Source organism: Magnolia sinica, chromosome 5 (genome assembly GCF_029962835.1).
Source record: "Magnolia sinica isolate HGM2019 chromosome 5, MsV1, whole genome shotgun sequence".
Taxonomy (NCBI): domain Eukaryota; kingdom Viridiplantae; phylum Streptophyta; class Magnoliopsida; order Magnoliales; family Magnoliaceae; genus Magnolia; species Magnolia sinica.
This window is the reverse complement of record NC_080577.1, coordinates 16,470,212-16,484,545: the sequence shown is the minus strand read 5'-3', so window position 1 is coordinate 16,484,545 and position 14,334 is coordinate 16,470,212.

The following is a 14,334-nucleotide window of genomic DNA, read 5'->3' as shown; positions in this document are numbered from 1 at the left end:
AAAGAGTCAAAGGGTTAGATCTTCTGCCCGAAAGATTCATACAATTTAGCCCACCTGATTCCAGGCTTGCAACTCACACACGTGTACCACTGATCACATGTGGCTACGCGAAGATGGGCGGAGCTCCACAGTCGTCTCGCAGTGGCAGTGTCACCACACGTGTGCCAGATCCAAACCGTCCCACGCAAACGGTGGCTTCTGGATCAACCAGCAGCCACACGTGCCATAGTGGCACGGATATGCGAAATCCAACGGATGGGCCACAATGTTTAGATGCCTGGTCTCAACATCAGCACGTGTAAGTCCTTGCTTGAATGGAGATGTCATAGATAGATAAAACAAGCCGTCCATTTTCTCTGTGGCCCACTCGAGGAGTTAAATGACGTTATCTACTCCCCAATAGATCGAGGTAGTACGCAACGTTTTTTTTCCTAACACAAGTGTAGGATCCGACTCGTGCAAAAGTTGGGCCCACCAAGAAGATCACCAACTTTGAGAATTAGGCAGATCCACTTATTCGATCGGGTAAAACTGTATGTTATGCAGACTATCGGCCATTAGTTTATTTCGATTTTGTGGTCCATATGATGAGTGGACTAGCCTGATTTTTTTGACACGATATCTTCATGGTGGGACCCATGATTGTAAGGCTCGGATTTACAACAAGATAAAAGGTAGAAAAGATGTTTCTTCTTCTTTCTTCTTTCTTCAGTTCTGACTAAGTAAAACAGCTTCGTAAAACACCCAAGCTCTGTAGGGCCCACAATGTTGTATATGTAAATCCACTCCGTCCACTGATTAACTATTAATGCAAAATATCAGCCCTATAAAAAAACTTTGGTGGGCCACACCAACTGGAAAAATGTAAAAATGCTACTAAAACCTCTAACTTCATACGGCGTGTCCGGGATGATATTTGGATCAGGCTGATTTTTGTAGCTTCGCTTCATTGTGGTGAGTTCAACCTGATTAAGGGTTTTGATGAAAAAAATACACACCATGGTGGCCCTGCACACTAACCTACGGTTTGGCATTCCATCCACATTTTTCCTGGTGGTGTAGCCCGCCTGAGCTGTGGACCCACTAGTCTTTTCACTGGGTCTAGTATCGAGGATAGAACCTGATAGACCGAGTGGATTTTAAATATACAGCATGGTGGGCCTCACAAGCCCGGACGCGGATTTCCTGCCAAAAGCCTTTGACAAGTAGTTCCTGCACTGGAATGCTACGTGGGGCCAACCGTAATGTTTCTGAAAAATCCACCCCGTCCATCCGTTTTTTGGGATCATTTTAGGACATTTAACCAAAAATCAGGTGGATCCAAAACTAAAGTTGGTAGCACGAGAGGAAACAGTGGAAAAGTTTAGTATAAGGCTAATAGTTATGTTTTTACAGTTCATCCCAGTGGGAATGAACTTATAAACAGTTTGGATGGCATATAAACATCAAGATGGGGGCACTGGAAGGTTTCAACGGTGGAAAACTCTTTCTCCAGTTTTACTTCTCGCATGGCCATGAGTTTTGAATTCACCTGACTTTTTATCTCATTACCTAAAATGACCCGAAAAAACGAATGGACGGGGTGGATTTTTCAGAAACATCATGGTGGCCCCCACGTAGCTTCCCAGTGCGAAAGTCTTAGGCAGGAAATCCGCATCCAGACGTAACATCGACGTAGACATTTAGTCTTCTTAAAACGTACGGTCAAGAAGAAGCACGCAAGTGGAGAATGTCAAAACGTACAGTGTGGCCCACCAATTGAAATGTGTCATCACCACATCTTTTCAACTTTCTAATTTTTAGTCCAACAAATAGAATCTGGTAGGCCTGGGCCCTGGTTGGTTAGCCGTTTATATTGAGATCCAATCTATATGCTTCTAGGGGTGTGGACTCTGTAAACACCTGGCTCGACATGGGTCTGTCATTCAGGCCCATTTCTGTATGGACTGGGCTTTTTTGTTAAGGTCAACCCAGCCTGGCCCAGTTTTACATTGTTCCCAACTCGAGAAACATACCAAGCCACGATCTGATTCCCACCATTTGAACGGTTAGGATTTCAGATACATGTGATATGTATGCAAGAAGACAGTCTACCCATCATGGCAGGAACTAGGAAGACAAGATCCAAAGGCTTTTTAAACCATGCTCATTATCAACGTGGGCCCATGCACGAAAGCCCATGGAAATTATTTTGGGTAGGTCCCTTGGCATGCTATTAATGCAATGGGCCATTAGTGGGCAGCAAATAGATAATTTTGAAGGGGCCCAGCCCAAAAGCATGACCCAAACAGTTCTAATCCGGGTGTAGGACAACACTAGGCCCACCCTACAATCAGTTCTGTCAAGCGAATGTGATTCTAACAACCAAAACAGTACACGGATTGCCTGCACACTCCATCACAGGAAGTTCCTGCGGTCAGAAGCCAGGTGGGCCCACTTTGATGTTTGTGAGAAATCCATCTGGTCTGTCTGTTTTGCCAGCTCATGACATGAACCCAAAAATGAGGCAGATCCAAAACTCATTCATGGGTCCCAGAAGTTTTGGATCAGGCTAATATTTTTGTGTTTCCAGTTCATATCAGTACGAATGACCTTATGAACGGTATGGATGGCATATAAAAATCATTGCCACCTTTCCCTATCCTTCGGCCCACTTGAGTTTTGCATCTGCCTCATTTGTGACCCATTTCGTAACATGAACTGGCAAAACGGATGGACGGGTTGGATTTCTCACAAACATCACAGTAGGCCCCACCTAGCTTCTGACGGCTGGAACTACCAGCAACAAGGTGGCAGGCAAACCGCATCCACCAAAACAGTAGCAATGAAAATGAATTCTTTTATAAGATCCATCAAACAAAAGCCCCAATCAAAAAGATAAATTTTCATAGTAGAGAGTAGATTAGCTACTTGTCGATGGACGGACGTTTGCTTGACGGTTGCTCACCAAAACCAAAATCTCTTTATCGACGAGGTTACGAAGATTAAGGTATTGCATGCTGTTCGTAGAGTAGCTAAACTAATACAAAAGGGCATGTGCAGTTGCTGGAATTGCGATGGGCTTGTGATAGGCTACCAGCCTTTGGAGAAGTGGGTCGCCTACTTTGGGCCCACTACATCAACGGGCTCGGCCCGAAAAGTAAAATGTGGGACCAGCTTGCGGTTGTCCACAGTCCAAAACAAGCATGCCCTGGACCCGTCTCGTTATTTTATAAGACTTTAGCTGTTGATTAGAGATGTGAACGTGCACGTCATATGCCTAAAATACATGTTAGTCCAATCAACAACTGAGCTGAACCTTTATGAAGGAATGAAATATGGAATTATATTGTTCTTGGGTGCAATGACTAAAATGGCCTTATCTTTTTCTTTTTCTTTTTTCCTATTTCTGTGAAAGGTGTAGTGGAGCATTTTTGGGATCCAAGTGGGTCATGTTTGGCATCCGATCCATCCCATAGGTGCACCGCACCATGAAGATTATATATACAGAAAATTAGGTTGATGTTGTCACTTGGTAGGCCACACATGACTTTGGAGGTTTTTGGGTGGTGTACATTGTTTGTTAGGGTGTGGCCTACCTGATGAATGATTGGAGTTCTTTGGGTTGATCTGATCATCGTGATGTAGTGCATACGTTGGACGCGTTGGACTTGTCCCATGGCGTCCACTCCATTTAGAAAATAAATGATGGTGTTTTGGTGATTTTCTAAAAAGCACATTTTGTTACGCCACTTCCCCCACCGTTGAGGGAAAAGGTCGACATTTTATCTGCCATAAGGTTGTTTTTGGAGGCGGATTGCGTCTTGCCCACGCCTGGACAGACTCGACACAGGGAGGGGCTCTGTGGGGCCACCGTGATGTATTAGTTTTTATCAATGCCATACATGTCTTTTTTACATATTATTTTAGGGTGTGAGCCTAAAAAGTTAGGGAGGCTCAAGAGGACCACACGGTGGGGATTAAACACCCACCGTTAAAAAATTCTTAAGAGCTGCAGAAGTTTTCGAGGAAGCTGTTATTTGTGGTTTTCCTTCGTTCAGGTCTATATTACCTTATAACCAGGTTGGATGGCAAACAAACATTATGTAAGCCCTACAAAGGTTTCAATGGTGAGGGTTTATTTTTAGCCATCCACCGGTTGCCAATAAAAACGTGTCACCTGGACATACCAAACATTTGATATAGTAAAAAGAAGAAATTTTTTATTATTATTATTTTATGTTGAAAACTTTTTACTTTTCATTTTGGATTTATGTTTAATAGGCACATATAATGTTTTTCCATTGGCATTCAATAGGTTGCATTAAATACCTTTATCGAAGGCAACTACATTCTATGTAATTATTCCTTATTTGAGACTGGCACTTTGTGTTAATGTATTCCACTTTTATAGTTTCTAAGCAAATGGTTCATACTCGGGCATAGAATCTAATGACTACCTTTTTATATATTTATTATTATTATTATTATTATTATTATTATTATTATTTCGAAGAGTTTCACTAGTTCCAATGTAGTCCATAACTGGTTCGGAAATCAGGTTCTATTTCCAATACATTAGTATGATCCCCTCCTCTGCACCATTTACAGCTTTTTATTTCTTTTTTTTTTTTTTTTGATTTATTTAAGAGATAAGGAAAATGTTTCGGGGCGGTTTGGCGCTATAGATTTGAAGGGATTTCAAATACTCTTGTTGAATTTAAGGGAAGGGATTTGAAATCCACATTCAAAACTTGGATTACATCTAAAATCCTTTTAAGTGTTGCACGTGTAACATGTGTGTCACTGGAGTGACGTGGTGAGATATGATTGGTTGAATACCAAGAGCATGTTTCCTGACAATCAATGCTCTTTTCTCGTTTAGACGTCTCTCCGTTTGCTAATACTCGACTTAAACGTTATTTCCAAGTTGTCTCCTCTTGGCTCTACATACTGAAGTGATGTCACCACTTTTCATGGACAAAACCATGTTGTGTGTAATGTATTCATACCGTCCATCGATTTCGTGATATCATTTTAGAGCATAATCAAAAGAGCTAGAAAGATCCAAATTTCAAGTGCACCCTACCCTAGAAAACAATGGAAATTGAATGCCTACCATTAAAACCTCTTTGAGCCCTAGAAGCTTTTGATGAAGCTAATATTTACGGTTTACCTTATTCTATATCTTTTTTAAATTATAAAAAGGTTGGATCTCAAATAAACATCATGGTCGGCCCAAGAATGTTTCAATGGTGGCCACCACCTCCCACTGTTTTTTATGGTGGGGTTCACTTAACTTTAGATTTGCCTAAATTTTTTTCTCACTCCCTAAAATGATCTCTCCAAATCGATGGACGGTGTGGGTACAACACATACATCATGGTGAAGCCCAAAGAATGTGGTGACATGACATCGGTACTCCTTCCCGCCTGGTTCAGTAGCTAACCCGCGACCCAACTCTATTTAATTTAAAGAATAAAAACTCTCATCATCTACAAATTACAAAAATGCCTTCTTTTATTTTTAACACACTCACTCACACCTCACGCTAGTGGAATTTCACCACCTATGGGTACTCGAACCCTTGACCGGGAGTTGAAACTCGTGAGAGTCTACCACCCGAGAAAGAGTAAAAGGACCCACAAATTACTAAAATGCATTCACATCAGTATTAAAAGTAGTAACATGTCACCCACCATAATGTTTTTGATAAATCTATCACAGCCATCATTTTGTCTAGATTATGTTACAAGATGGACCTAACAATGATATGGATCCAAACTTCCAGTGGGCCACACAATAAGATAAGGTGAGGATTGAGTTTCTGCCATTGAAATATTCAAGCAGCCACAAAAGTTTTGGATTATGTTAATGTCTTTATAATTTCAGTTCACCCCAGTAGGAATGACATCATGAACCATTTGGATGACATATATACATCATGGTGGACCCAGGAAATTTTCAACTACAAGAATTCCCCCACTTACTGTTTCCAGCCGTACAGCCCACATGAGTTTTAGATCTGCCTCATTGTTGGGCCTACTTTTTCAGATGATATGAAAAAAATGATAGACAGAGTAAATTTCTCACAAGTATCATGGTGTGCTCCACCTAGCTTCGACTCCACCTAGCTTGCTGTCGAAGGAAGTTCACGCAGATGGCTTTGGCGGCAACGGGAAACGGAAGCGGGTTGGCTTCTGAACCAGACGGATGTTACGTCACCATATTCTTTGAGCCCCACCACGATGTATGTGTTGTATCCACGCCATCCATCCATTTGGAGAGATCATTTTAGGGAGTGAACAAAAAAGTTAGGCAGATCCAAAGTTTAAGTTGAACCCGCCTTGGAAAACAGTGGAAAGCGGCAACCACCATTGAAACCTTCCCGTGGCCAACCATGATGTTCATTTGAGATCCAACCTTTTTATAAGTTAAGAAAGACATAAAATAAGGTAAAGCATAAATATTAGATTGATTCAAAGCTTCTTTGGCCCCAAGAAGTTTTAATGGTAGGCGTTCAATCTCCATTGTTTTCTACGATGGGGTGCTCTTGAAATTTAGATCTTTTTCACTCTTTGGATTATGCCCTAAAATGATATCACGAAATGGATGGATGATATGGATACATTACATACATCGTGATTTTATCCATGGAAATTGGTGATCTCACTTTAGTAAGGGCCTGTTTGGACGGGCCAATCCCATGGGATTAGATTGTATTAGGGTGGATGGCAGGTAATGATGGCTGCGATAGTGGATTGCTGGCAATCCCATGAGATTGCTATATTTAGGGAATCTACTACCAAATATGTTTGGCCTGCCTGGTCAATCCCTTCCAATCCGTCCACCCAAACATGTCGCAGGCAAAATAGATGGGATTAGGATGGATTGGGTAGATTTCAAGGTAATGATGGTGACGACAGTGGATTGCTCCAATCTAAGCAGAAGTTCAACGTGCCTGTTTGGCACGCTCAGCCAATCCCGGGATTGCTCCTTCCCATCCCTTCTAATACCATCTAATCCCATCAAGTTTGCCCTGCCAAACAGGCCCTAAGGGGAGCGGAGAAAAGAAATGACTTGAAAATAACCCCTGCCCGTATGTGGTCGAGTGCCTTGCACTGGCAAACGGAGAAAGACGTCCAGCGGAATACCAAGGAAGAGAGCATTAATTGCAAGGGGACATGCCAACTGTATTTGGATCGGCACTTTGAGTTAATGTACGCCACTTTTGTAGTTTCTAAGGGCATGTTTGATTTTAAGGAGAAATGGTAAATACCGTGTAAAAAAATAATTATTAGTTGTCGGTGCATTCATATCATACTTGATTTGAATGCTTACTTTTTGACACAAAAATTAAAAATATTGCAAAATATCTGTGGATCCCATTGTGAAGCATTTTGCTTATCCACACCATTCATCCATTATTCCTATTGAATTTATGGCATGTGTAAAAAACACGAGGCATATCCAAAACTCAAGTGGACCACGTCATACGAAAAAGGAAGTTGAATACTGATAGTTAAAAACTTTGTGGGGCCACTGTTTCTTTTGGCGTGGGCCACTTGAGTATTGGATATACTTTATTTTTTGTCTCATACTTCAAAATATCGTAGTAAAATAGATGGACAGAATGGATATATTATATGCATTACCATGCGGTTCAAAAATTAAAATTATCTCTTTTGAACCAATTTCAAAGACACAAATTCCTATGAATTTTCAAACACGAGAAATAGAGGGAATTACCTTTTAATATGCATTTACCATCTCTTTAAAAAAACAAACAGGTCCTAAGGGCGTGTGGTGGGATTAGAAGTGATTGGGTGGGATGGGAATCAAAAAACAATTATTACCCATGGCAAGGATTGTCCCCTATTGCCATGGGTTAAGATTAATGTCATTCTTTGTTGGTACATTGAAGGGATATACCCACCATCATTTGAAATTACTACGAATAACACACGTGTTATATCTAAACGGTTCATTTGTTTTATAACCTCATTTTATGGCATGGGCCTAAAAATGAGGTAGATCCAAAACTTATGTGGCCCCAACATTAAGTATTCAATCCCTATTGCTTTCTATGGTGGGGTCTACTTGAGCTTTAGATTTACCAGATTTTTTGGCCCATGATCTAAAATAATCTCGAAAAATGGGTGGACGGTGTGGATATATCCCACACATCATGGTGGGACCTACACAACTTGCTAACATTGACTGAAATTGGCACAGGACCCAATGCAATTCCATCTAATCTAATTCCAAGATTTTCCATTCTTTCCAAACATGAAGTGGAATTGGAACAAGACCAGATGAATCCCATCCCACCTAATCCCTTCTAATCCCACTGCTCAAACACGCCCTAAGCAATCGTTTCATACTCGGTGCATAGATTGAAATGACTACCTTTATATATATTTTAATATTTTTTTTCAAAGAGTTTCACTAGTTCCAATGTCGTCTATAACTGGTTCCAAGAAGAAATTAGGTTCTGCTATTTCCAATACATTAGTATTATTATGGGAAGATCTGAGCCCCCTATAATTTCAAGGATAGACTGCATATTGACCCAATCGGGCATGCAAATGTCCGAGGTGATGCACGCAACTGAAGGATTTATCGATAAGCCACAAAGGTGCTTCTATTCCGAGGCTAGTGATCGAATCGGCGCAAAGCAGAAAGACCAAGTTGCAAGAAACCCGACTCGACAAGATCGGTCCGATGTCCTGCCTCGGACCTCACGAGAAAGACTTTCAGAACACCTGATAGGCTAGGAGTTAGGTTCATTAGCTCCGACCAAGAGCTTGGCTCGGACTTGAGATCCTATCTTTGTTGCATAAAGTAGCGATGAAGGTTTACAAACACACTAGTTGGGGCCTCGTCAGCCAGAAGAACGGAACTGAGGCCAAATCTTAAGGAGGACGCTCCATGTTATGAACTTAGAAACTACCATAAGCGGACCGGTTACTTCGCCCGCAGATACGCATGACACACAACACGATCCTTTGGATTGCGTACAATATTTTCATGATATGAAAAACCCATTGATTGAGCAAATCATGCCGAGATTAACAGACCCAGACCGTCCAACAGCCAAGTATAAATACGATGAAACCCCATTGCTACGGGTATGCAACATCTTGCGCTCTCCCCTCTACTCCCAACTTAAACTCAGATTCCCTTGACCTGATTTAGGCATCAGAGGGTCCCCTGGCTTAGCCAGGGTCTCCTTTGCTTGTTCCAAGTGTATAGGTTTGAGACGTTAAGGTGGTTCGGAGTTCAGAAGACTGAGTGGAGAGACGTCCAGATTTTGACCTCAACAAGTACGATCCCTTCCTTTGCACCAAATGTAGCTTTTTCTTCTTGTTTTTTTCTTCTTTCTAGATCTAAGGAAAATGTTCAGGAGTGGTTTGGCACTATGGATTTGGGGGGATTTCAAATACTCTTGTTGTTTTGTAGCATAAAGTAAAGGAGAGTTTCAAATTTAGGGGAGGGAATTTGAAATCCACAATCAAAGCTTGGATTACATCTAAATTTCTTCCAAAAGTTGCATGTGTAACATGTGTGTCATTGGACTATTATTTTATCGGGCACATGACCCACTAATGATATCATAAAACAATTAGATTATCAATTGCATCATTCTAATTACTTTAATAAGATGATCAACACCGTTTAAACATTGTCCATGTAAATCAACGGTTAAAAATCATTGGTTAGTCACTCCGACATGATCATGTGCTTGTGGCCCAATCGAGACTTGGAATTTCATCATTTTCGAGCAAAGCATATATTTCAGCAGACTTATTACAACTATTGTGTCAAACATTACATTTGCCACTAATTAGAGATATTAAAGTTAAATTAGAAATTAAATTCATACCCCTTATCATGCCTACTTATTTTTAAATTAAAGTTATTCCAAATCCAAGTTGCCAAATACAATAGGATGATTTCAAATCTAGGGGGTTCCAAATCCATGCTCCCAAACAAACCCATGGTACACTGCTAATGTACACACTTGTGATTTGAATTTGTCTTATTTTTTTTTACTCATGTCTTAATATGAATGACCAGACTATGTGTAAAACACACATCAAATGAGCCCTCCGGTGAACAGATTGCATGTGCCAAGTCTCTAAGGGTCTGTTTGGGCGGTGGGATTAGAAGGGATTAGGTGGGATGGGATTCATCTGGTCCGTGCCAATTCCACTCCATGTTTGGGAAGAATGGAAGAGCCTGGAATTACATTAAATAAAATTGCATTGGGTCTCGTGCCAATTTCACTCAATGTTAGCAAGTTGTTGTAGGTCCCACCATGATGTGTGGGCTATATCCACACCGTCCACCCATTTATCGAGATTATTTTAGAGCATGGGCCAAAAAATCAGGTAAATCTAATGCTCAAGTGGACCCCACCATAGAAAGCAACAGGGATTGAATACTTTTCATTGAAAACTTCTTTGGGGCCACATAAGTTTTGGATCTACCTCATTTTTAGGCCCATGCCATAAAATGAGGTTACAAAACAAATGAACAATTTAGATATAACACGTGTGTTATTCTCAATAATTTCAAATGATGGTGGGTATATCTATTCAATATACCACCATATTATCAACAAAGCAGGGCATTAATCTTATCCCATGGCAATAGGGGACAATCTTTGCCATGGGTAATAATAATATTTTTTGAATCCCATCTCACCTAATCCCTTCTAATCCTACTGCCCAAACAGACCCTTGGCCCGACCAATCCCACTGTATTAAGAGGGATGGTATCGCGATATCCCGGGATATGCATGACGAGCCAAACAGACTCGATGAACTTGTCTCGGGATATAAGCAATCCCATGAATCTTAAAACAATCCACTGGCATCACCATCATTGCCTTAAAATTGATCCCATCCCTTTGTTGGATGGATTAGAAGGTAAAATCCTAGGATACGCCGGGCGTGCCAAACAGACCCAGTGAACTTGTCCCGGGATATAACAATCCCGGATCTTAAATCAATCCACCGACACCACCGTCATTACCTTAAAATCCACCTCATCCCTCCTAATCCCATGGGATTCGCCCGGCCAAACAGGCTCCAAGGGCCCACAGAGATGTCTATGACAAATCAGGCATCCATATGTTTGGACATGATTCTAAAAATCAGGCCTATTCAAAACTAATGCGTGCTATCAAGACACAAATAGTGGACATTCAACGCACAGTGACAAAAGTTTTGTACAAGGGTGATATTTGTTCCTGCATTTTATCAGTGGTAACAATTCTACAAACGGTTTGGGTGGCTTTTATTTTTTTACACGCACACACACACCCCACACACTCACCCTGGTGGAATTTCACCACCTATGGGCACTCGAACCCTTGACCGGGAGTTGAAACTCCTGAGAGTCTACCACCCGAGCAAGAGTAACGACCCACTTGAGTTGAATGGCATGTTAACTTCACGGTCAGCTCCAGTAAGGTTTTAACGGTAGGCATTGTTGTTCTTACTATTTTGTTGGCATGGCCCACTTGAGTTTTGGATGTACCCTATTTTTAGAATCCTATCTTACCGTGGTACTTCAAAACAGATGTATGAAGTGGATTTGTCACGGACATGCGTGGGCACATGCAATACGCTCCCGGCCCACATAGCTTTTCCAGTACCGACCTACTCAAAGGGTCACTGTCGACCGTTTGTAGCTCCTATCCTTTCTGTGGTCCGGCAATATACCGTACAAGATGCCGACACACTGGAGCTGACGAGAAAATGACCACTGTAGACAAAGCCTTTTATCCACGATTTTCATGGAGGAATACAAACTTAAGTTACCAACTTAGACTAGCACATGCGGACAGCGACTATGAGGACGAAACTACCCCTCCTTTTCACTGCGAAGACGAGCGCCGACGCTCCTCCAACTGAGAGTTGTACGAACGGCTTAAAAGAGATCAAAGTTACGTGGCCCCACAGCTATGTATTTATTATATCCACAACGTTCATCCATATTTCGAGATCATTTCGGAGCATTATCCATAAAATAAAAATAAAAATCATATCCAAAAATTAACTGGACCACACCACAAAGAGCAGCGGGGAAATTGATTTTCACCGTTAAAAATTTTGTAGGGCCCACCGTAACATTTATTTTCCATCCCATGTATTCATAAGGTCACAAAGGCTTGGATGAAGAGGAAAAACAAATTTCATAATGATCCAAAACCTCTGCAACCCCTAAAAGGGTTTCAATGGTAGATCTTCAATTCCCCACTGCCTTTTGCAGTGTACTCCACTTGATAGTTAGATCTATCTCATTTTTCGTCTCAAGCCTTAATACGATCTCTCCAAATAGATGGACAGTTTGGATATAACACAGACCTCATGATGGGACCCACAAAAGCAATGGAAATTCCATAGCAAAAAAAAAAAAATTGCCGGGGTAGGCAACGGCTATAGCTACGGTCATAATCCGTAGCTATAGGCCGGTAGGATTTGGGGATGGATCACCTATGGCTGCGGATTATAACCGTAGCTATTTCCGTATATTGTGCACTTTATTTTTTGTTAACATTTTTAATTTTTTTTACATGGAAAATTTTATTCTACTTACATTTTTCTCTAACACATATTTATATAAATATGTATATATGAGCATATAAAAAAAAAAAATTCTCCTTTTTTCATTTCTTTCTTATTTCATATAGTAAGAATATTTTCGAAATTAAAATTAGTTACTTGACGTACCATATATGATTTTAGGGCTGAAAGTTGAGCCTATAGCTACAAATTATAACCATAGCATAATTGTAATGCTATATACTTTTTTCTCTTTTTATTTTTATTTTTTACATGGAGAACTTTATTCTACCTACATTTTTCTCCAATATATATTTATATAAATATGTATATATATGCATGTAAATTTTTTTTTCTCTCTCTCTCTTTTTTTTTTTTTTTCATTTCTTTCTTTATTCATTTAACAAGAATATCTTCTAAACTAAAATTAGTTACATGACGTACCAACATATGATTTTGGGGTAGGAGAAGCTACTTTAGCCAACCAAGCTAGTTATTTTCCAAGATTCCATCAGGTCGATGGTCGAAGATACATTTCATTCACTTCACGGTCAAACTAGAAATTGAGCGGGGCAAACATGAAATTGAGTGGGAACTTGATGTGGACAAATCTTCACATGGTAATGATGCCCAGATACACTTTAAGGACCTTTATCTGGTCTATATTCCTAATGACGCCAAGTTGGGAACTTGATGTGGTTTACATCAGCAATATGGACAGCTGAACAGTTGAGAACATCAAGCTTTGATTAACGTCCAGATCTTCAATATGGACATTTGGATTTGCTAGATCTTTGATTTGGCTGATAGGCTAATCAGATCATTGAACCAGCTACAGCTGGACAAGATGATTAGAAATTTGAAGAATCAAAATTCAAGCTCCCAAATAGAATTTCTGAAATCCAAGAAACACATTTGAAAGTCCAGGATGATTAGAAATCCTCTAAAATAAGTTCTAGTTGTCTAAGTGGAGGTAGATTTCACTGGCTGTTGAGACTATACTCATAGTTCTTATATCATCATCTTGAAACAGAATGTCTCATGACTGCTTCACAAACGTCCAACAATGGGCTGCCTACCTAAAATTAACTCTCCTTTACCTAGGCTGGGGCTTGCTTGTATCTTCTAAAATCCTAGGTTATTTTACATGGAAATCATTTTTTTAAATGGCATAAAATTTTAAGGATCTTTCATAAAGGATTACAGTGAAGCACTAATTAGAGAAAGCTAACAAGGTCTACAATCCCTTGATGCTTTCAATCCAAGCAGTTACAAGAAAAGACAAAAAATAATAATAGCACATCTCTCCCTATTATTGAAATTCTCATACATGTTACATCAACCAAGAACAAACAATTCACGTCCACAAAACCCTTCATTTGGTAAAGTATTGATATTAAGTCTAGATAATCACTATACTACATCTTTCCCTGTCCCTGCGATTCCCTTACAAGATTAATCAACCAAGAACAAACAATTCTTGTTCAGTAAAAGACTACTAATAAGTCTAGATATTGCTTATTCTGTTCTTAGCTACGTTACCTACATATGGCACCCTGCGCAGCTCAAATTAGTAGCAAACTTAAACAACAACATTTCTTTAGCTTTAATTACCATAATAGATTGAACAGAAAAAATTATCACCAACACAAAGCCTGTCTTCAGCATTAAACTACCAATTACCAACAACTTCAAATCATAACATGAACACTTCTTGCTATTTCAGTTTCTCATTGTGTGTCCAAGCAAGGAGATACTAATACCACGATTTGGCCTCCTC